Source organism: Manis pentadactyla, chromosome 1 (genome assembly GCF_030020395.1).
Source record: "Manis pentadactyla isolate mManPen7 chromosome 1, mManPen7.hap1, whole genome shotgun sequence".
In the NCBI taxonomy this organism is placed as follows: Eukaryota; Metazoa; Chordata; class Mammalia; order Pholidota; family Manidae; genus Manis; species Manis pentadactyla.
In genome coordinates this window covers 184,476,414-184,497,821 of record NC_080019.1, presented here as the reverse complement: position 1 = coordinate 184,497,821, position 21,408 = coordinate 184,476,414, and the positions used below count along the sequence as shown (strand labels likewise).

Here is a 21,408-nt window from a genome sequence, read left to right as displayed (position 1 = left end):
GCCTTTTTGCTTTCTTTGTACATTTTATTTCTAGTTTTATACCTTTGTGGTCTGAAAAGTTGGTTAGTAGGATTTCAGTCTTTTCGAATTTACTGAGGCTCTTTTTGTGGCCTAGTATGTTGTCTATTCTGGAGAATATTCCATGTGCACTTGAGAAGAATGTGTATCCTGCTGCTTTTGGATGTAGAGTTCTATAGATGTCTATTAGGTCCATCTGTTCTAGTGTGTTGTTCAGTGCCTCTGTGTCCTTACTTATTTTTTGTCTGGTGGATCTGTCCTTTCCAGTGAGTGGTGTGTTGAAGTCTCCCAAAATGAATGTGTTGCATTCTATTTCCTCCTTTAATTCTGTTAGTATTTGTTTCACATATGTTGGTGCTCCTGTATTGGGTGCATATATATTTATAATGGTTATATCCTCTTGTTGGACTGAGCCCTTTATCTTTATGTAATGTCCTTCTTTATCTCTTGTTACTTTCTTTGTTTTGAAGTCTATTTTGTCTGATACTAGTATTGCAACACCTGCTTTTTTCTCGCTGTTGTTTGCATGAAATATGTTTTTCCATCCCTTGACTTTTAATCTGTGCATGTCTTTGGGTTTGAGGTGAGTGTCTTGTAAGCAGTATACAGATGGGTCTTGCTTTTTTATCCTTTCTATTACTCTGTGTCTTTTGATTGGTGCATTCAGTCTATTTACATTTAGGGTGATTATTGAAAGATACGTACTTATTGCCATTTCAGGCTTTAAGTTAGTGGTTACCAAAGGTTCAAGGTTAGCTTCTTTACTGTCTTACTGTCTATCTTAACTTGCTTATTTAGCTATTATAAACACTGTCTGATGATTTTTTATTTCTCTCCCTTCTTATTCCTCCTCCTCCATTCTTCATATGTTGGGTGTTTTGTTCTGTGCTCTTTTTAGGAGTGTTCCCATCTAGAGCAGTTCCTCTAAGATACCCTGTAGAGGTGGTTTGTGGGAGGCAAATTCCCTCAACTTTTGCTTATCTGGGAATTGTTTAATCCCTCCTTCATATTTAAATGATAATCGTGCTGGATACAGTATTCTTGGTTCAAGGCCCTTCTGTTTCATTGCATTAAATATATCATGCCATTCTCTTCTGGCCTGTAAGGTTTCTGTTGAGAAGTCTGATGATAGCCTGATTTGTTTTCCTTTGTCCGTTGACCGTTGTCCGTTGTCCGTTGTTAGTTGACCATTTTTTCTCTCTGGGTGCCTTTAATACTCTGTCCTTGTCTTTGATCTTTGCCATTTTAATTATTATGTGTCTTGGTGTTGCCCTCCTTGGGTCCCTTGTCATGGGAGTTCTGTGTGCTTCTGTGGTCTGAGAGTCCATTTCCTCCCCTAGTTTGGGGAAGTTTTCAGCAATTATTTCTTCAAAGACCCTTTCTATTCCTTTTTCTCTCTCTTCTTCTTTTGGTACTCCTATGATGCAAATATTGTTCCGTTTCGATTGGTCACACAGTTCCCTTCATATTCTTTCATTCCTGGATATCCTTTTATCTCTCTCTGCATCAGCTTCTCTGTGTTCCTGTTCTCTGATTTCTAGTCCATTAATGGTCTCTTGCATCTAGTCCATTCTGCTTTGAAGTCCTTCCAGAGATTGTTTTATTTCTGTATTGTCCCTCCTTAGTTCTTGCATATTTCTCTGCAATTCCATCAGCATGGTTATGACTTTTGTTTTGAATTCTTTTTCAGGAAGATGGTTAAATCTATCTCCCCAGATTTCTTCTCAGGGGAGGATGTCTGGATTAGTCTGGTCTGGATCAAATTTTTTTGCCTTTTCATGTTGATAGATGCAGTGGTATGCTGTTGACTCGTCTTGTCACCTGGGAGAACCAAGACCCTTTCCACTTGCTCCTGGCCTTCCTTTACTGGACAACGCCGACCCCTAGTGGCTTTTGTTGGCAGTTGTGCTTAGACTGGGTCTCTGTTTCTTGCCCAGTGGCTATGGAGGAAGCTCCCTTGCTCTGGGCGTGGCCAGCCTCAGGCTGCTTCTCTGCTATGGTGGGGCTGCACTGGAGGGGGAACAGACGGGGACTGTTTATCACCGTGAGGGGTCTCAGAGCTGCTGCCCAGGGGGTTAGTGCACCTGTGCACCTGGAGTTCCCTGGGATTCCCAGCCGCTCGGCTAAGTGTCCCGGGACGCTTCCATCCAGCTGTGGGGTGCCTGTCCCTTTAAGACTTTCAAAGCACTCACTTTTCTTTGTCCCAGGGATGCCAGCTGCAGGGACCTGCTAGCAGGTTTTTACTGTCCTGTTCCACTAGTTTCCCATGCTCCTTGCACTGTGTGTCTTCACTTTGGTGCAGATGGCTAGGGCTGGGAGTTTAGCAGTCCTGGGTTCCCTCTCCCTCCCTGCTCCAACTCCTCTCCTCCTGCCAGGAGCTGGGGGGAGGGGCGCTCGGGCCCCGCTGGGCCGTGGCTTGTATCTTACCCCCTTCGCCAGGCACTGGGTTCTCGCGGGTGTGGATGTAGTCTGGCTGTTGTCCTGTGTCTTCTGGTCTCTCTTTTAGGAATAGTTGTATTTGTTGTATTTTCAAAAATATATATGTTTTTCGGAGGAGATTCCCACTGTCCTACTCACACCGCCATCTTTGCTGTTGTCTTTTTAATCACGCTGAAGGGAGTAGTTTCACCATCCCAAGGAAATGGGGTCGCCCACTCAAAGGCAGTAATACTGCCCATCAGGCACAGATCTTTGCTGAGACAGTAATCTGAACTACATGCATTTTGCACATGTCTTCTTGAACTTCTGGAGAATTTCCTGAATCTTTTTTATTGCCATCATAAGAGGAGGCCCCAAGATCATCCCCTTGATGTAATGGGATCACATTGTTGACTCCTGGTCAGTTGGTCATTCCACTGCCCAGTTCCCCCCACTCCTCCTCATTTGACCCAAAACCTCCACTCATGCTACATAGAACTCCTTTCTCTGCTTGGTTGCCTTTCTTTTAGCTCATAATATCTTAATGTCTTGCCATCTAGCATTCCCATTCCATCAGCTCTTCATATTCTTATGTGATTGTTTCTCAACCTTTTAATATTTTACCTCCTGATTTTGGTGATTGGGATTCTGCATTAAGGTTGCTGCTGGCCTTATCTTTTCAGGCCCCAGCTAAATTCTGGATTCTCTTTACAGCCTCCCTGCTCTGCAAGGCCACAGCTCACCTGACTGGAGCCTTGTCTACTTTCCTGCTTGTCACATTAACAACACAGCTGTGGTCTGACTGGATGCTAGTGCAGAATTTCTTCTCTTGCTTTGATCAGCTTTACTCAGCAAAGTCCACACCGTGCTAGCTTTGGTTGGGAGTGGGCTGAAGGAGGCAGGGCCAAGTCATCCTGTTGAGCCTGTGGGTGATGATTGAGATTGTAGTCAACTAAACATTCTAGGCCTTTTTCACATGATCAACTATTTTCGTGCATTTGGTATTCTGAACCTGTGGGCCAAGTCTTCACATTCATCCTGATTAAATTTCAAATGTTACATTTTATCCATTATTCCAGGCTGTCAAGATATTTTCCAATCTTAATTCAATCATGCAGGATAGCGTTGATCCCTCCGAGCTCGTGATAAGCCACCCCTTCAGCATTCAGTGGGGTCAGTGCTGGACAGAAGTGGACAAGGGCTGCGATGGTGCTTCGGTGCTGACCGAGGCTGCTCTACTCAGATAAAGAAAGAACAGATGGTGGAAAGGGGCCCAATCGGGGATTTGGTATTTAATGGATAAGCACTTGGATCCTTTTTTCTTATACTCCTGGCTTCCAGTTTAAGTCTCATTTTCTGGACCTGCTCTCCAGAGTCTGTGCACCAGAGATGGGAGTTCTAAAGGGAATTTTCAAATGTAAGTTTCTGTGAGGGCCCAGATATATTATATTAATCAGAGAAGAGATGGCTTTCTGATCACTTTCTTTTTTTACTTTTCTACCCCTGAGGTCCACAACAAAGATGACCAGACTGGTAGGCTTTTCAAACTGCATTAGAGAGTGTACAGAAATGAGCCACTTAATTGCTCAAATAGGCTTTGCTGGGGGAAAGTGAAGTGAGGTTCCCGGCCTGGTCCACTGTGGGACAGGGCAACAGAGCCAGAATAGGAGCCACAGCCCCTCTGTCCCACATGGAGCTGCCTCAGTCAGGCAACCGTGGCCGCATGCCTGCCACCACTTCCAGAGAACAATGTGCATCCAGAATTTGGGGGAAAACAGTAATTTCTTACTAAAATATAGGATAGATTATGGCATAGAATGCAGAAATCACTTGGATTTTAAAGAAACAGGAGGATTCAAAGAAATGTGCATCTGCTAGTTACTTGGACCATGGATGCCAGATCCCGCAACAATACAAAGTTATTTTACTTCATCTTTTAAAGCAGAGAAATATGACTTCAAATAGACTCAATGACTTAAGAGCACTGCTTGTAGATTTGTCTATGGATGTCGGGGGGCTACCATCATTATTTCCCTCATCTGCTTGTACAGTGTGACCAATGCACAGAACGTCTGAGAAAATGCTAGATTCCAGGTAAGAAGCCTTGGAAGGTTACTGTTATGCCACTGAGTCCTTGGTCTGACACACAGGTTCATTCGTTTTAGCTTTATGAGGACATCAATCAGTCCTCACAAAAATCCAAGGAAGCAGAAAGACTACCCGATTGAGTTCCATTTGCCCTGGCTGTGGACTGACTGTATTCTCCATAATTAACAGTGAGTAAGTCTGGATTGTATCCTTTTCTAGGCACGAATTTCTAACCAAAGAACGTCTTCCAGCTCTGTGCATTGTTCAGCTGAACGTTGCCATGAGACTGCAGCTATTTATTCCCTGTAATGTTTTCTGGAAGAACTGTGATGAGGCTCTGGTGACAGTGTACTTTTCATAGCTACACAACCTTTCTTATTCTCTCTTATTTAAGAAAAAAGAAAAAGAATCCCCCCCCCCCATTTGTATAACATTTTAGTGAATACATTAGAAGGTTCGGGGGTAGGGGTGGATGCCAAAATCTTGTTCGGGTAGGCACCCTTTTGACTGTTTAATTTCTATTTTAATCTGATGATGAGGTAGAAAGTAGATTTGCCTTGAAGAACCAGAGATCATCAAGATTTCATGAAATGCTCTCGTGTGTACAAATAGTTTAAAATATTCTTCCTCTTGGAATAATAGATAAATGGGCTTTAGAGTAAATATGTTATCAATATCCTCTTCACTGTGGTGCACATCTGTTTCACAATAGAGATGTGTGTAGAGGAGGGGGTTTGCCTGCCTATTGTCCCTTCTGTTTCAGCTAAAATATCTCAGTTTTCCTTTGGGGACCCACCCCTCTCCAGGGGGGATAGTCAATATGTGTAAGTGAATGACATGGTTGTTATCACACCCAACCAGTCAGAATGGATACTGACTGTAGACCACTGAACCCAGGCTTCCTCATCAGATACTCTTTCCATGGGTCCTCAAGTCAAGATGCTCTGCTCTTTCTCCTCCAAGGGCCAGGCATGAATCAAGCTAAGCCCACCAGGCTCTCTCCCCCAAGAATTTCTAAACTGATCAGCGACACAGGCTGAGCTGAAAACAGTCGGCACAGGTGTGTCCCAAAGGTGATACACCTGTAAACGCCAGCTTCCTGGTGTGCCCTGCTGTCTGTCCTTTCTAAGACCTCGTTGTTCAGCTTTTCCTTTGATGCTCTAAGCTACCACCATATCCACCCAATAAATTGAATTTATTTATTTATCCAGTGCTTACATTTCCCAGAATTCATTTCTATTGCTTACACCCAAGACACTCTAAGACAGTAATTCAGAAAATGAGTTATTAAAAGAAATTTTCTGTAACGGGAATCCTGTTTTCCTGAGTCATTTCATTATAAAATTGTAGTAATGATCCTGTGGAAGGAAAAAATGCCTTCGAGAGAACAAATAGGGAATATGATAAAAAACCAAGTAATGAAAAACAGAGTTGTGGGGAGAAACACCTCAGTTTGCTCATTGGTGTGACAAAGAGCTTCAGCTAGAGACAGAAGTGCTGAGCTCTCTGTGAGTTGCTGTCCCTGTGTGCGTCTTAAAAAGCAAATTTCTTTAAAGTAGCTTCCTACTTCTAGAATTCCCTTTGTCCCTTAGTCACTAGAGTAAATCTTATAGAACATGTTTCTTGAACTCTAATGCATAAATTACCTGGAGGCTCTCATTAGCAAGCCGTCTGATTCTACAGTTCCAAGAAGCTCCCAGTGGTGGCAGTGCTGGCTGGAGGACCACCCTTTGAGCATCGGGACTTCTGGTCAGGATTTCTTTCTAGCCTTGGTTTCCCAGTTTCCCCATTTAGGAGCTCCAGATCACTGCTCTTTGTCTGTGCAGAGCACACTTGTCATACCATTCCAAGCCAGCAGGTGTCACCAACGCACTCTGAGAGTATCTCCCAGACTGATTCCTCCATAAAGACGCTAGTTGATTTATTACAAAAGGATTCATGTAAAAGAACTTTAACAATCTCCAAAGCAAGCATATTCCATAGTATTTGGTTATTGGCTAGAACACCCAAACAACATGACCAATGAAGGGAATTCTCGCTTCTTATCTTTATAACCTGGTTTTTTTTTTTTCTTCTTACTGGTTGTAAAATGATCTGTTCAGGCTTCACTGTGGAAATCTGGCCCTTTACATTTATGATTGGAAAGTTAAAAGTGCTTTATCAAAGCTTGCTGTGGTCTGATTTTTAGAGTGCTTTCTCATGCATTCTTATTACTGCAAGAATCTTTACAAATATTATTCCCAATTTACAGATGAGAATACAAAGGCACAGAGAGGAGAATTTAGTGTCTCGTCCAGTGCAACAAAGATAGTGAAGGGCAGAAATGAGATCCAATCTTGAGCTTCTACTCCAAATCCCTCAGTCTTTACCCTACTGCCTGGGGAGAAGCAAGAAGACTGAGCTTGGGTTCTCTTCTGCATTAAACTTTGTTTTTCTCAATGAGATGGAAAGTTATTTTTATCAGGGATAATGGTCTAAATTTTAGGAAATCCTGGGTTCTGGATAAAAGGTGCTGGAATACACAGAGTTCTGGACATAAATTCTCCTCACATACAGTGATACACTTTAGATACAATTATCTGTATTTGCCAGATTTCTACAAACATTCCATTTATTTACAATAGCCTAGAAGTCCTTGTCCTACATGTGGTATCAAAGCCCCTTTTGAAAAATTCCTGGGGAAGTTAGGCATAAGTGAGGAGGTAACGTTTTGAGTACATTTAAATAAAGGCTTTTCTGTGCTGGAGCAGAGGGGAGTTGAAGGGATTTGACGTCTCATCTTGGAGAACCTCCTATGGGTTCTGCAGTGAACTCAGGGGGCTCCTCCGGGCCCTCCCCCCCCCCCACCTCTTCCCACCCTCAAATTTGGCACAAAGAAGTTGTCCGCAGCCTGGCCAAGCAGAGCAGATTCTTGAGCATGAAGTCTCAGGGAGGAGGAGCACTGCTGTGGCTGGTTGCTAGAGCCCTTCCAGCTCCAGAACATTCCACATCACGGACTACTTCAAGCATTTCACTAACTGGGTTCTGTGGGATGGGAATAAGGAGAATTAGGGAAAAAAAATACTTCTGTGGTCAGGCAAATTTAAGAAACACTGGTTTGAATGGAGTTATACAAGGTTCATTTCAGCAGGGCTTCTTGGAGGTGTTCATGTGCCGGGTGCATCTTTAAGAAGTGGGCCTGTGTCCTGCTTCCCGGTTAGGACAGTAAGGAACCTTTTGGTCTGGAACCACCTAGTCTTCCAGAACACCCTTTGAAAAGCCGCATCTCGTACATCTTCCCCATACAGACAGGGCCGGCCTCACGGCGTGTGATGCCAGCCTCATGGCGTGTGACCTGCACGATCACACGTGCCCCCCATTTGGTTGGATGCTCTGCTGTCGCCATCTTGAAATTCTTAGTGTTGACCAAGGGGCTCTGTATTTTGGTTTTGTGTTGGGCCCCACAAATTATGTAGCTGGTTGTGCTTACAGATGCCCCCAAGGAGGAAATGGGAGGCCCAGAGAGAAGCTGGGTCTTGGGCTAGACATTTCCCTGTTCATTCCTCCTTTTCTTCTCCCTAACCTTCTTTGCTTCCTCTTCCCCCCGCTGGCTCTCCTCTCCTCCCTTATCTTCTACTGCTTCCCTTCTTTCTGAATCTTCTGTTCTCTTCCTCCTCCCTTCCTTTTTGCACTTTCTCTTCTTGGGTATAGGATCTTTTCTCTAGCCCCTTTTATAAATCACCGGAACAATGTTCTCTGCTTCCCTAGTACCTGTTGTATTTTTAATTATGGAAAGCACTGCATACTTTAGCAAGTGGTCACAGTTTGGAGGATGGTCCGTCCCAGTGAACCATGTTATTGGAAGGCTGCATGTCACAGCTCTGCCCCGAGTATGGCTGCATTGTCCAGCTTGTATCTGGGTGTGCAGGGAGGCGAGCACAGAACACAGTGGAAAGCAGAAAGAAAACATGTTGCAATGATCATCAGAGCAGCATTTTCTGAGACTAACAGCCTCTTTTGTCTAAACTTGTTCTACCAGTGTTTTGAGGCGAAATGTTGCTGTTAGCCTCTTCAGGGGAGGGCTGGTGCAGTGCCCCTCAGCAAGTCAGGGGGACGATCAGAACTGAAGCTGGAGCACAGCTTTTGCCACCAGCCACCAGAAGGGACTGATGTACCCTAGCAAGGCCAGCTTCCCAGCCAGGCTTTCAGAGCCTCAAAGGCCACTCGTCCCAGCCAACCCTGTTTCCATCTTTCTCCCTTACCTTCCATTATTGTCAAGCCTCCTTTATTGCAAGTAATATAAACTCAGTTCTGACCACTGTAAGGAAAACGAGATTATTGGTTCCTTATAACTAAGCAACAAATTTGTGGGGGAGAGATGGTTTCAGGTATAGCTGGATTCAGGAGCCCAGATGACACTGTCTGGATTCCTTTCCTATGCCTCCTTCTCTGTGATCCTGCTTTCCTTTGGGACATACTCTCTGTCCAGATATCTGCACACGGAGACCCAGACTGCCCACAGCAGCCCTCAGCTTACATTCTCTTCATGGCTGGTGATCTAGAGAAAATGTCATTCCCCTAAGTGTTCTAAAACAAAACCAGAGAGAGATTCTGAGTCATAGCTGATAAGCCCACCCCTTTGCTAATCACAGTGACCTAGAGAGTGGCATGCCCTGGCAGGGGCCTGGTGAGGGTCCCGTGCCCACCCCATGGCGATGCCAGTGGCGCTGGAAAGGAGGATGAGCTGCAGTCTCACAGTACAGGTTCTCCTGGAAAAGGGGTTCCTAGTGCTGGAGGGAGAGGGAGTATGTGACAAGCAGACAAGAAAAAAGACAACTCTAGTGGCTGTGCCTCCTCACTTTGCTCCTGGACTGCCCCCCTCTTCCTGTACTTGGCTTACACCTGCCTTGGGGCCCCTGTCTGGCTCTAATCACCCCACTGCCTCCATTTCCCCCAATCCAACCAGGTCTTCAAAGCTGAACCCACTATGAATGCTCAGAGAGCACATTAGGGACTCTCAGGGGCTGATGAAAGTGGTTTCACAAGGGGCAGATCTTTCGTTGATGTGAAATTAGGTAGTTCTGGCTACCTATTTTCATCCTTCCTGTGTGACTCTATTCTGATCAAGGCTTTTGAGCTGAAATGATCAGGTAGACAACTGAGTTAGTAAATGAAAGTGGATGGGGGGAAAGGAGCTGAGGACATGTCAGAGAGGTGAACAGCCATGCCTCAGGGGAGTCTGCATGCCATCAGGCCCTGGGATGAGGCATCAGGCCCTGGGATGAGGCAGCCCCTCCAGCGCCCTGGAGAGATGCAGTGCCTCCCATCTGCATGCCAGGCCAGCTTCCCTCAGCAGGCTGCTACTGTCTGATCGCTCAGCTGTGTTCTGTGGGAAACATGACTGCCTGGTATCATCCCCTGTGCCCACCATAAGACTACATTCTCTGGGTCTCTTTGTCCAGGTTTTGGAAAAATAAAATACCTTTGGTCACTGACCAGCCAACATATTGGCTCTCGCTGGGCATCTCCTACTGGCCCCATAACCTTGTCATCGGGATCATGGGGCGCATTTATGGCTGCAGGTGGGTGCAGGGCTCAGAAGAGGGCATGCACACTGGGCAGGCCCCCCGAAACATGGCTCTTAAGGCTACGCAGAGCAGCTGTATCATGAGTTAGTTGAAGACAAGAGAAGGCCTTAAATCTCTCATGCAAGGCCCGTCAGCTGCAGAGTGAAGGATGGCCTCAGACCCGGGGATCTGAACACTGCATTGTCAGCACTTGTCATGAAGAGGGGTGCCCCAAGCCGTAAGCCTGGATTAGTTCTCCAAGGGAGCAAGGCTGTGGGGAAGGAGCCGAAAAGAGGTTGGGCTTCTGGGAACTCACAGTAAGCCTTGGATATAGGCACCATTGTGGAGGGAAACTGAGTAAAACCCTTGGATTTGACTAGGATGGTCTTGGTGGGCTTCCCAGAAGCAAGTTTAGGGGGTGCTGGAAATGGATGAGGGGTTTGTGGGGGAGGTGGAGAAAGGATGGAAAGAAGCAGAATAGAAGGGAGAAATGGATGATCAGAAACAACGAATGGTGAGTTTCAGCCCGTGCTCTGTGCTTTCGGCTCTGCTATGTTGTAGGGGTTCTGAAGCAGTACGCTGTCCAACAGTTAAGCTAGAATGAGTGGAAGAAGTCCTTAGCTTGCTACCTAGATAAACACTATGCCCTGAGACACTGGTATATACTTCAGAGAAACTAGGAAGTGTGTCCTAAATGGAATTTGGGTTGAAAAGGCACATTTAATAAAGTTCCAAACAAGCAGACAGCTCTTTTGAAGAGATTATTGTTAATACATGCAAGGCCTTTTCTAAATTATGGGGAAATTCTTTCTTATTTTATGGAATGCATTTTGCTCTCCAAAATTCTCCATCAGTTAGGAATGTTCTTAGCTGCTCACAACAGAAAAATCTAACTAAAATCAGTTTAGACAATACACAACTATCTCAGCAGAAAGGCTGGAAGTGGGCATTTCCAGGCATGGCTTAGGTGATCAGTTATCATCCAGGATCCAGACTCTGTTTGTCATTTTACCCTTAGTGGCTGGTTTTTCATTCACTTGTGTGTTACCTTATGGTTCCAAGGTGGTTGCCACAGCTCCAGGAGAAAGGGGAAGAGTGGCACCAGCATACTCTTTTCTTGCACCTATTCCTTTTTATCAGGAAACAAATCACCTTTTTCAGAATACCCCAACAGATTTCCCAAAGTGTCAGTAAAGAGACCAGGATACTTGGCCAGTGTAGCTGCAAGGGAAGTTGGAAAGGTAAATATCCACCAAAATGGAATGTGAACTCTTTGCCATGCTTAGCTCAGTCATGGTCCATCTCCGGAGGATATGCCAGGGCTGGACACATTCCATTTGGGCAAAATCTGTGTTCCATTAGTGAAGAAAGAATGAAGGCCACCAAGAGTATCTTCCACTAGGCATACATTTTAACAGTAAGCCTCCTCAGATGGAGACAAACAATGCTAAAGGCTTTGCACTGGTGGTGGTTCATGTGCCCACAACAAAATAACTCTGAGATTTGGAATAAGCTACCTTTCAGCACAAGTCACCACAGAATGCATGGAAACTACTTGCCACTTGCCTGGAATATTAGCTTTGATTTGCAGATACAGTGTTCTTTAGAAAAAGGATGATTATTTTTAAATGGCATTTGTTTTGCTTGGCTGAGGTTAGGACCTCGATCCATAACAAATGTGCAATCACTTGTCACATGTCACAGTGTCACAGTAACACAATTACAGTAACATGTCACAAATGTCGCTGATGCTGGTTTCTTTAAGAGTGAAAGCATTACTCATATCCACCAACACCAATTGCTCAGTGGTTGGACAGATTATGCTGTATTAGACTTGATTCCTTTCTGCTTATTTTCAAATTCATCTTCACTACATATCAAAGTATATGTGATTGAGAGATTTGTTTATTTTGGGTTTAATAAATGGTTATCTGATACATAGGCATTAAAAACAAGAAAGTTAACTTAGAAGCCATGTTCAAATAATTGAATATTACTCAAAGTCTAGCAGTCACCCAAGTGGATGCTTACAGGGACTGGAGGCCTATTGGGGTTCTTTGGCACACTGGTGGGCTGGTGACATGTCTAGCAACTTTGGCCTTAAAGGGATTCAGACTGAAAGTGGCCAAATCTGCAGCACTCAAGAAAGTTGCTGCACCCAAAGACACACCCCTTCTCAGGGCAGCAGGCCCTCTATGAAGCCCTCTTGTCCCAAAGGACCAGCTCAGCACGGAGCTCCCCATGGGGCTGGCTGAGGTCACCCTCTGTCCCATGTCCCATCCAGCTCTCCCTTTCCCCACATGCTATTGATCCAAAGGTCACCCTCTCCCAGCTTATCTCCAACTCAGATCCTGCCTCTCTTGGAACACAACCTGAGACACTGGGCTCCTCTCTCCGTCTCCTTTCTTTGTCCCTAGTAAGTGTATCTGAATGAGCCAGGCCAACCTAAGATAGCAGCAGTCTTTGAATGCAACATTTTCCTCATCAAATGGAAGATTTTCTTCAAGAGAAGTAATTTGAAAAAAGCCCCCTTTCACACACACCTATTAAAAACACATGGCCTCACAAAGAATGTGTGCAAGACCTGCAGAGGCGTCTTCTGCAACCCTGTTGCACAAACCAACTGCCTCTTCCATCAGGTATCTAGCCTGCGACGAGCCCCTGATGATCCAACATTGCACCAGCCCATCATAAGCCTGGGGGCCAAGACCCGGACCCAGTGTCACTACCTGTGTTGGATGTCAGGATTCCAGAGAGCCCAGTCCTCAGCGTCAACTCAAGAGTTGATAGGAATGATTTAAATAAACCAGGACCAGTGAGAAAAGACATGGCTGTGGGTGGTGGCTGTTTTTGCCAGTTTTCCTGAGGATTGCAGGAATCAAAGCTACTCAGCCGGGTCTCTTCTATATCTAAACAACCCTACTTTGAAGCGTTTATTTTATAGCCCATCTTTGGAAGGACTATTCATCTATGACTAGTGGTAATAATAGTGAGGTGGATGTAAAAGGAGAGATGGTCCAAGCAGATAAGAATGAAAAGAAAATGATTACCTCCCTGTATTCCATTTGCAAGTTCAAGCAGGAAAGATGTCAGCTGAGATCAGAATGTCAGAGGCCACATACCTTCCCAGGTGCTGCTATTTATAGGCAGTTTCCTCCTCCCCCCTCCTCATTACCTCTTCTTTAAAGTATCTCTACTGCACTGTGAACCCAAACTCAGGGAAAATAGATTGAATTCTGAATGTATGTAAAACAAAATTTGTAATATGTTAAAACTGCATAACCAGAATTTTCTGGTGTCTTCCTGATCAGAACAAGAAATATTTGCTGTTTTTCTACTTAGTGACTTCAAAATCAATCCCTGACCTTTGCAGAATCTCCTACAACAAAACAAGCCATCTCTTTCCAGTCCTCTGTCCTCTCCAAGTCATAACAGAAATTGTACCGAGTTTTAAAGATGCTGTTTGACTTGTCAATAGGAAGGACTGGTGAGAGCCAAGCTAAGTCAGGTGTAAAGCAAATATAATCTATCCGTGGCTGAGAAGAATTAGCCATGAACAAATATATTACATTGTTTCTTGAATAGGGAGCCCTTATTCTGAGCCAACAATTAGAACTGGTAGGCAGGTTTCTTGGAAAGGATGATATTTTTGGGGAAAAAGAGGGAAGTGCATTTAGCAAGAGGAGGAAAGAAATGGTATATACTCTTTCGATTATGTTACATGTGTCCAGATTATTTGATTCTAATTAAGGCCTAAGAAGATACTATTCTTAAAGGATTCAGAGTTTTGGGGTGGGGACATCTTGGAATCATGATACTTGCTAAACTCTGTCTCTTTTCAGGAAGGGTTACAGCACTGGGCAATTATTTCAGAAGTCTGGCCTGTTACTTGGTGAGGGTGAGTTTTAAAAGTAATAGGGAAAAAGAAAATCTAATTCTAAATAGATAAATAACTAGACAGATAAATCAACCACACACACACACACACCACTCTTGAAATACACCTTATTTTTATTCACTATTTGCCACAAAGCCGTTATGGTAGGAAGAATAATGGCCCCCAAAGACATCTATGTTCTAATTCCTAGTATGTGTAAATATGTATGTTAACAGCGAGTAGGAACTAAAGTTGCCAATGAACTGATTTGGAAATGGGAAGACTATCCAGGTGGACACAATCTAATGACAGGAGTCCTTTGACGCTGAAGCAGGAGGCAGAACAGAGTCTGTGGGAGTGATACACTGTGGGAATGGTGGCCATTGCTGGCTTTGATGATGGAAGGAATCCACGGACCAAAGAAAGTGGGCGGCCTCTGGGAGCTGTAAAAGGGAAGAAAACAGATTCTCCACTGAGAGCCTCCAGAAAGGGATACGGTCCTGCCAACACCCCGATTTAAGCCCATTGAGACCCATTTCAGACTTCTGACCTTCAGACTATAAGACAGTAAAGTTGTGTTGTTTCACTAAGTTCGTGGTAAGTTGTTATAGTAACAATCGGAGACTAATGTCATGGGTCGGTCAAGCAGAAAGAAAATTCACTATGAGACAAACTCTCGGTTTTTGAAAGATTTATCAGAGGACTGTTCCTTGCTCACATACTTCATTCCATGTGACTCACTTCTTTGAAGCACTGGTTAGTCCTGTTCTGTACACGTTTACTCTTTAAGATGCTTTTTTCTTAGCAGGAGGGATTACTCTGTTCTTTATTAGCTGGCTATTGAAAATAACTTACAATAATGCTAAGCTCTTTATTGCTAATCAGGAATGATCCTGGGGTGGAGAATGGGGGAACAGAATGGGCTGGCCAAAGAAATAATAGTGGGGTGGTGAATGGGGGAACAGAATGGGCTGGCCAAAGAAAGGAGTGATGAGTAAATGCGTGGGGAAAATGCCTGGCCTGCAGTGTGCAATGTTTCTCTTACCAGTGGATGTGTTAGGAAACTGGAGTTTGACCAATCAAAGAAAAGCATTTGCAATAGCAGGGACTCCAAGGGCCTGGCAGGTTGCCTCTTACATACCACAAGTTTTGAGATGATAAATGCAACACTGTTTAAGGAGGAAAAAAAGAAAAAAAGTTAAAAGCTAAAAGGAGGAAATAAAGCAGCTATTGAAAGGCACCTATAGATGGGAGCTGAGTCCCAGACACGGAATAATGTAGAATATGCAGACCCCTGTGAGAAAGGTCTCCTTTCCCGAGCCGAGGCCATCTCTGCCTCCATCCCTGGGCACAGTGCTCCCTACATACTCCCTGGGGCTCCTCTCTTTTTGATACTAGAGCTCCATGGCCATTATTTTTCTTCACTCACAGGCTTTAAAAGAAATACTTAGAAAAATCTCAAAATGCATTTTTTTCCTTCTTTTCAAAAGGAAGAGAAGAAACGCTTCTGAGGAGAGAGGACACTTTTTCAGTGACCCTTTGCTAACTAACCAAAGAATTCAATTCAACTCAACAAACAGCTACTCAGCTAAGAAAACTGACCCAAACACCATGGGGAAAGGGTCTCTTAATGCTGATTCCAAATGCTCAGCCGTTGTGTTTAGTTTTTACAGTGTAGAAGACATGGTAGGGCAATGTCGCTTGTTATGGGGTGAATTGTGTCCCTCACCCAGGGCCTTGGAATTTCTGTGTTGAAGTCCTAACCCCCAGTACCTCAAGCTGTGAATATGCACGGTGATAGGGCCTTCAAAGAGGTGATTATATTAAAGTGGGGTCCTTAGTGTGGACCCTAATAGAATATGACTGGTTGTCCTTAGAAGAAGAGGCTAGGACAGAGAGGGAGACACCAGGGGAGCTTGGGCAGAGGAAAGGCCACATGAAGACCAGTGAGAAGGTGGCCACCTACTGGCCAAGGAGCGAGGCCTCCAGGAAACCAGGCCTGCTGACACCTTGACCTTGGACGTCAGCCTCCAGAACTGTGAGAAAATAAGTTTGTTGTTTAAACTGCCAGTTTGTGGTGCTTTGTGACGGCAGCCTCAGCAAACTAATCCAGTCCTTAAAGAGGCAGCTGTAACACCCCCTCAAAGACACCACCATTCTGATTTAAGAGCAGTCCACACCACAGTCTGGTCGCTGCCACACACGGAAATCCAAGCTGCATCCCCTTTCCCAGCCCAAGCTCTGTCCCTCCAGATGACAAGGCCAGGAAGTTCCCTGGGAAACAAAGAGAAGGCTGGTAGGGTTTGTTTGTTGTTTGGGGAAGGTGGTAGAGTAGATCTGATGAGATGATGGACACGGTAAGTTCCTGAGGCTCTTTGGGTACCTGGGGAGAGATGCCCAGCGAGCTTTTCAGAAAGGAGTCTTGCTTTCCGTAGATGAGTCAGGGATGCAGAGTGTCTCTAACACGGGCCAAGTCCTATTCTAAGTTCTCTACTGTATCCATCCCTCCAGTCCTCCTAACATCCCAGTGAGATGCACAAATACCATTTTAGAGAGGAGATGGACTGGATCGTGCTGCCCGACCCCAGGTCATAGGCTGACGCCCTAACCCCTCTGATGTGAGGTGTGTGGGTGCAGGGCACTTAGGAGGTAATTAAGGTTAAATGAAGTCATAAGGGTAGGGGCCTAATCCAATAGGGCTGGTGTCCTTATAAGAAGAGGAGGAGACACCAGAGATCTGTGTGTGTGCCCAGAGGAAAGGCCATGTGAGGTCACAGAGAGATGGCAGCTGTCTGTAAGCCACGAAAGGAGCCCTCACCAGAAATCAACTTGATCTTGAACTTCTAGTCTCCAGAACTGTAAGAAAATTAGTTTCTTTCTTTTAAATTAAATGTTCAAGCCGCCCACTCTGTAGTACTCTGCTATGAGGTGACTGATAGAACAATTAAGCACATAATGTTAAGTAACTGCTGCAACGTTACATAGCAGGGAAGGAACAGAGGCAAGGCCTGGTTTAGTGCAGAGTCTTTGCTTTTAACCACTAACCTCTTTGCCTTTAGCTACTGCTTCCTTAGATGGTACATGTGCATGCACATGTGTGTGTGTGTGTAGGGGCAATATTTCCATGTGGACAAAGAGAAAATGGGGCTGTCTCCTTATTCCAAGAAGAGAGGTTGACTTCTGTGGCTGCAGTGCACCAGCAGTTTTTCCAAGGCTGGTGGTCGTTTTGCTGAAGCAGCGTGGTGACATTCCAGCCTTGACCTCACCGTTCTGTTAGATGAGGGGAGGGTGACGCTTTCATAGAGCAGGGAACAAACAAATGTATGGTAGCAGGCAGGTGGAGCTCAAGCTTGTGCTCTGGCATGTTCTGCCCAGGTGCTGGAGGAGCAAAAGGAGGCAGCTCTGCCCTGCTCTCCCTGCCCTGGGCTGGCAGGAACAGGGACACTGTATGTGGTGTGCAAAGTCCATTAAGCTAAGATCTGGTAAATCACCAGACTCACCACCATGCAGTAGTTACAGCTGGTTTTAAGAGCACTTTTATTCTTTCCCTTGTAGATCAACGAATAATCAGACTGGGACAGGCAGAGGCAGAAAAAAATATATCAAATTGGTTTTCTTTTGGAGACCCCTGGATGCATTCCTGGTAAGGGTTTCTGAGTCTCAGCTCTTTCCCCTTAAAACACATTTTGAAGGGTATATATGTATATTTTGGCTGTTTGTTTGTCCCCTTGCCTTTAAGGTTCTGAAATATTCCACAGTGCTGTCCCTGCCAATTCTGCAGAAGTGTTGCTGTTGCTCAAAGCCTGTTCACAGCCAAGTGGGAGAGTTTCTCCACAAACTGCCATTTCCGTGAAAACAGAAAATAAAATGCACCCAAGCATATTACAGAGAGGTGCTAAGTTCCCTGATGGTGATGTGGCCTGATTTGTCTGGCCCTTCTTCTCAGACCTTGAGTTTCTTTGTATTGACTGGGCATCTTCATTTGGATATTGAGGCTTCCTTGTTTTCTCCATAACTGAATGTTTCTCAGGCTGGGAAAGTGTCCTGGCGTCTTAGGTCCTTTTCCAGACGCTCTTTTACCCCACTCCCAACACCTTTCTCCCAGTGAAGAAAGCCTTGGTGAAACTAAGTGTTTTTCCAGGAAGCTGTTTTTAATATTGTCATTCCTCCCAGGTGGTTCCAAAGAGGGCTGACATGTCTCCCAAGCTTGCTGTGCAGACGAGTCACCTGAGGATTTTAAGACAGATTCGAATGCAGTGTGTCTGGGATGGAGCCTGGAACCATGTGCCTCTGATGCCAGGTGACACTGCCGCAGATCAGCAGACCACACGTGGAGCAGCCAGGCAGCAGAGGATCACTAACTGGTTGGGACGACTGCGGGGAATACTACTGTAAGGTGTATTAGCCAGGGTTCTCCAAGGAATCAAATCAATAGGAGGCTTATGTCTAGATCATGTATTATAAGGAATTGACTCCTGATTATAGAGGCTGACAAGTCCCAAGATCTGTCATCAGCAAGCTGGAGACCCAAGAGCTGATGGTATATATTTTAGTCTGAAGGCCAACAGACTCAGACCCAGGAAGAACTGACATTTCAGTTTGAGTCTAAAGTCAGGAAAAAACTCTCATAGAAGTTTTTGGTTCTATTCAAGCATTCAACTGATTGGATGAGGCCCACCCACATTAGGAAGAGCAATGTGTTTTACTCAGTCTACTGATTCAAATGTTAATCTCATCCAAAACACCCTCGCAGACACACCCAGAGTAATGTTTGATAAATGTCTGGGCACTCTGTGGCCCAGCCAAGTGGACTCGTAAAAGGAGCCATCACAGGAGGAGACAGTATATCCTCCCTTGGGGTCTTCATGATCTCCGGGTTGCTCTTAGCTTTCTTGGAACTTTCTAGCAAGAAGACCCGGGTGTGTTGCCTGGTGAGCTGACTGTTGGAGAGCCCTGGGTCTCCAAGCTCTCAAGTGCATCTCTCTATAGAACAGTGGGGCTTTGCCCCACCAATTCTGTCATATAAAGGATACTTAACATTTATACTGAACCCCTTAATACATATTACTGAATGCCCTGTGTGAAAGGTACAAAGTGGGGGTCAAGGAGGACCAAGGATGATGTGCCCTGGAGTGGAAGGGGTGTGGGAAGGACAGGCTACAGAATTTGTGGGTCCAGAGCAAAATAAAAATGTAGGGCTCTTTGTTAAAAAATTAGAGGGTTTTCAAGGCAGCAAGAGCAGAGCACTGATCCAGATGTGGGGCCCCTCTGAGTGTAGGACCCTGCGGGACTACAGGTCATACATCCACGAAGGTGGTGCTAGGGGGAGTCGGCCCAGGAGCCAGGCAGATTCAAGGTCCCTGTGGGTAGACCAGGGTAATTAATTTGTGCCTCTCTTTATTTTCTTCTTTGCTCCCTCCCTCCCTTCCTTCCTCCTGTCCTTTCTCTTTCTTTCTTTTGTTCTTTTCCCTCCCTCACTTCCTTCCTTCCCACAAGGTAATTTTAAAAACCATATCACTTTTCAATGAAATAATGTATTCATCATCCATTATATTTGTCATTCTAGATATGTATAAATTAAACCTGTTTGTGTCACTTAAATGCCTTTGCAGCAGTGGCTAGAGTAAGGGTCCTATCTACTTAAGTCTGTCTGCTCTGCGGGTGGGGGCGTGGGATGCTGCAGACCAAAGGGAGAAAGGCCAAGGGGGGGGGGAAAGGCTTTTGGAAACACCCAGGCCGGGTCTAGTTTTAAAGGCATCTGCCACCTGTTTCTCAGAGTAGATAGCAAAGCTCTAGAGGAGTACACCTCAGAAGAAAACCATCCTGGAAATGGCCTACCTTATCCAGAAGGTGTGGATTCCACCTTTTCTGAACCTACTGTTAGGGCCTTGGTATTCATGACCTGGCCAGCTGGTTAGAGAAAAGCTCAGAAAGGTAAAAAAAAGAAAGTGCTCCTTGCCAGTAAGATAGGATTAACTAGAATTTTCTGATTATAGATTTTAGCCCTGTCTAAAGGGGAGTGTCTACTAGTCCCTGGGGGCATTAATGGAGTGTGGGGGTCTTGGCAAGACATTGAAGTGAATTAGAGTAAACTCATCATCAGATACTCTGGAAAACCAAATTCTTCTCTCTCTCCTAGTGGGTTCCAAGTAATTATAACTTAATCAGTAAGTGCTCTTGTAGCAAATATTTATTGATTACGTATATGTGTGAGCTCCAGGGGAGTAAAGCATACCCTCAGGGGGCTTGAATTTAGTTGGAGACAAAACTGTATTACTGCTGACTCTACTATGAGTGAAACCCTGCTGGAGATACATTTTCATAAGCTGCCTCCCATTTTTTCTTAAGAAGGCATGCACAAATAAATGACAACAATAAAGTAAGTGCCAAACTCCTTGTGGTAGGGAATGTAAAAGGCTAAACTTCATTCATTCCATAAATACTTACTGAGTGCTTACTATGTACCAGGCTCTGTTCTAAACACCAGGTTATGGCAGTGACCTGAACAGATCCCCCAGGGAGCATCTCTTGGAATGGAAGACCAGGTCACGAGCAGAAGGGACTTTGGGCTGCCTGGAGGGGACTGTGTGGGCTCACATCTGTGCTGCAGCCTTAGGAGGGAGGGTCATTTGTTGTGACTGAGCTGTGACTGTTATTTTATGAGGCTTTCGATACTAGGGAGGAAGAAAATGGTGCATGGTAGTTGGAGTTAAGGTCATGTACTAGAAATGTAATTTCTGCTGGTTCTCCTGTTCTGAACGCTTCATGCTGCCTTTGATCGCTCCTTTTTTTTCTTGAATGCCAATGCTATCTTCTCTTCAGATGTCAAGAGTGCCCTCAGGAGATGGGACACCAGAATATTCTGCCAGATGGCATTTGTCTGTGTTTTAATAAAAAATGCCTTGTTCTCTCTGCCATGATGTGAAGCAGCAAGCCCCTGCATGGAGCAGATAAGAAACAGCAGGAGCATTTCAGGTTTTTGAGGTCACATAATGTTTCCCAAAGGCCGAATCAGCTCAATTCCCTTAACCTTCGTGGTAGCACCATGACTGTGGGACCAGAGGCCCCCTTGCTCAGCCCTGAGAGATTCTGAGAGGCAAAGTCCTGATGTGTCGATGTAGATGGAGCTCAGGGCAAGGGTGAATGCTGGGAAGAGCCCAAAGGGTGCTTTCCTACTTATCCATATCCCCTTTATGTGCAGGGCTAAAGCATTTCTCTTACACTGTCTCAGTTACGTTTTTCAGCCACTAAACGAAATGCTATTACCACATTGTAAAGATGAGGAAACGGTGGTTCAGAGAGTTGAGGTAGCTGAGCTAAACTTAAGAGCTAATTTTTATGACTGCATACGATATGCAGTGCATGGCCTCTTTTTATTTAATACCCTCATGGCATAGGTGGTTTTACTCTTATTTCGCGGAATGAGAAAGTGAGGGTTACAGAAGATGGAGTAGCCTGCTC

General features: G+C 44.9%; 1 long non-coding RNA gene across 1 annotated transcript in view; it reads left to right on the top strand.

Annotated features, from left to right (window-relative positions):
- LOC130684135 (uncharacterized) overlaps positions 1-21,198 on the top strand; it is a 118,187-nt gene extending 96,989 nt beyond the window's left edge. The window contains exons 2-3 of the long non-coding RNA XR_008998292.1: positions 17,503-17,590; positions 18,121-21,198. This is a non-coding gene — a long non-coding RNA (uncharacterized LOC130684135). The remainder of the gene's footprint in view (positions 1-17,502; positions 17,591-18,120) is intronic.
- Positions 21,199-21,408: the final 210 nt, after the last annotated feature.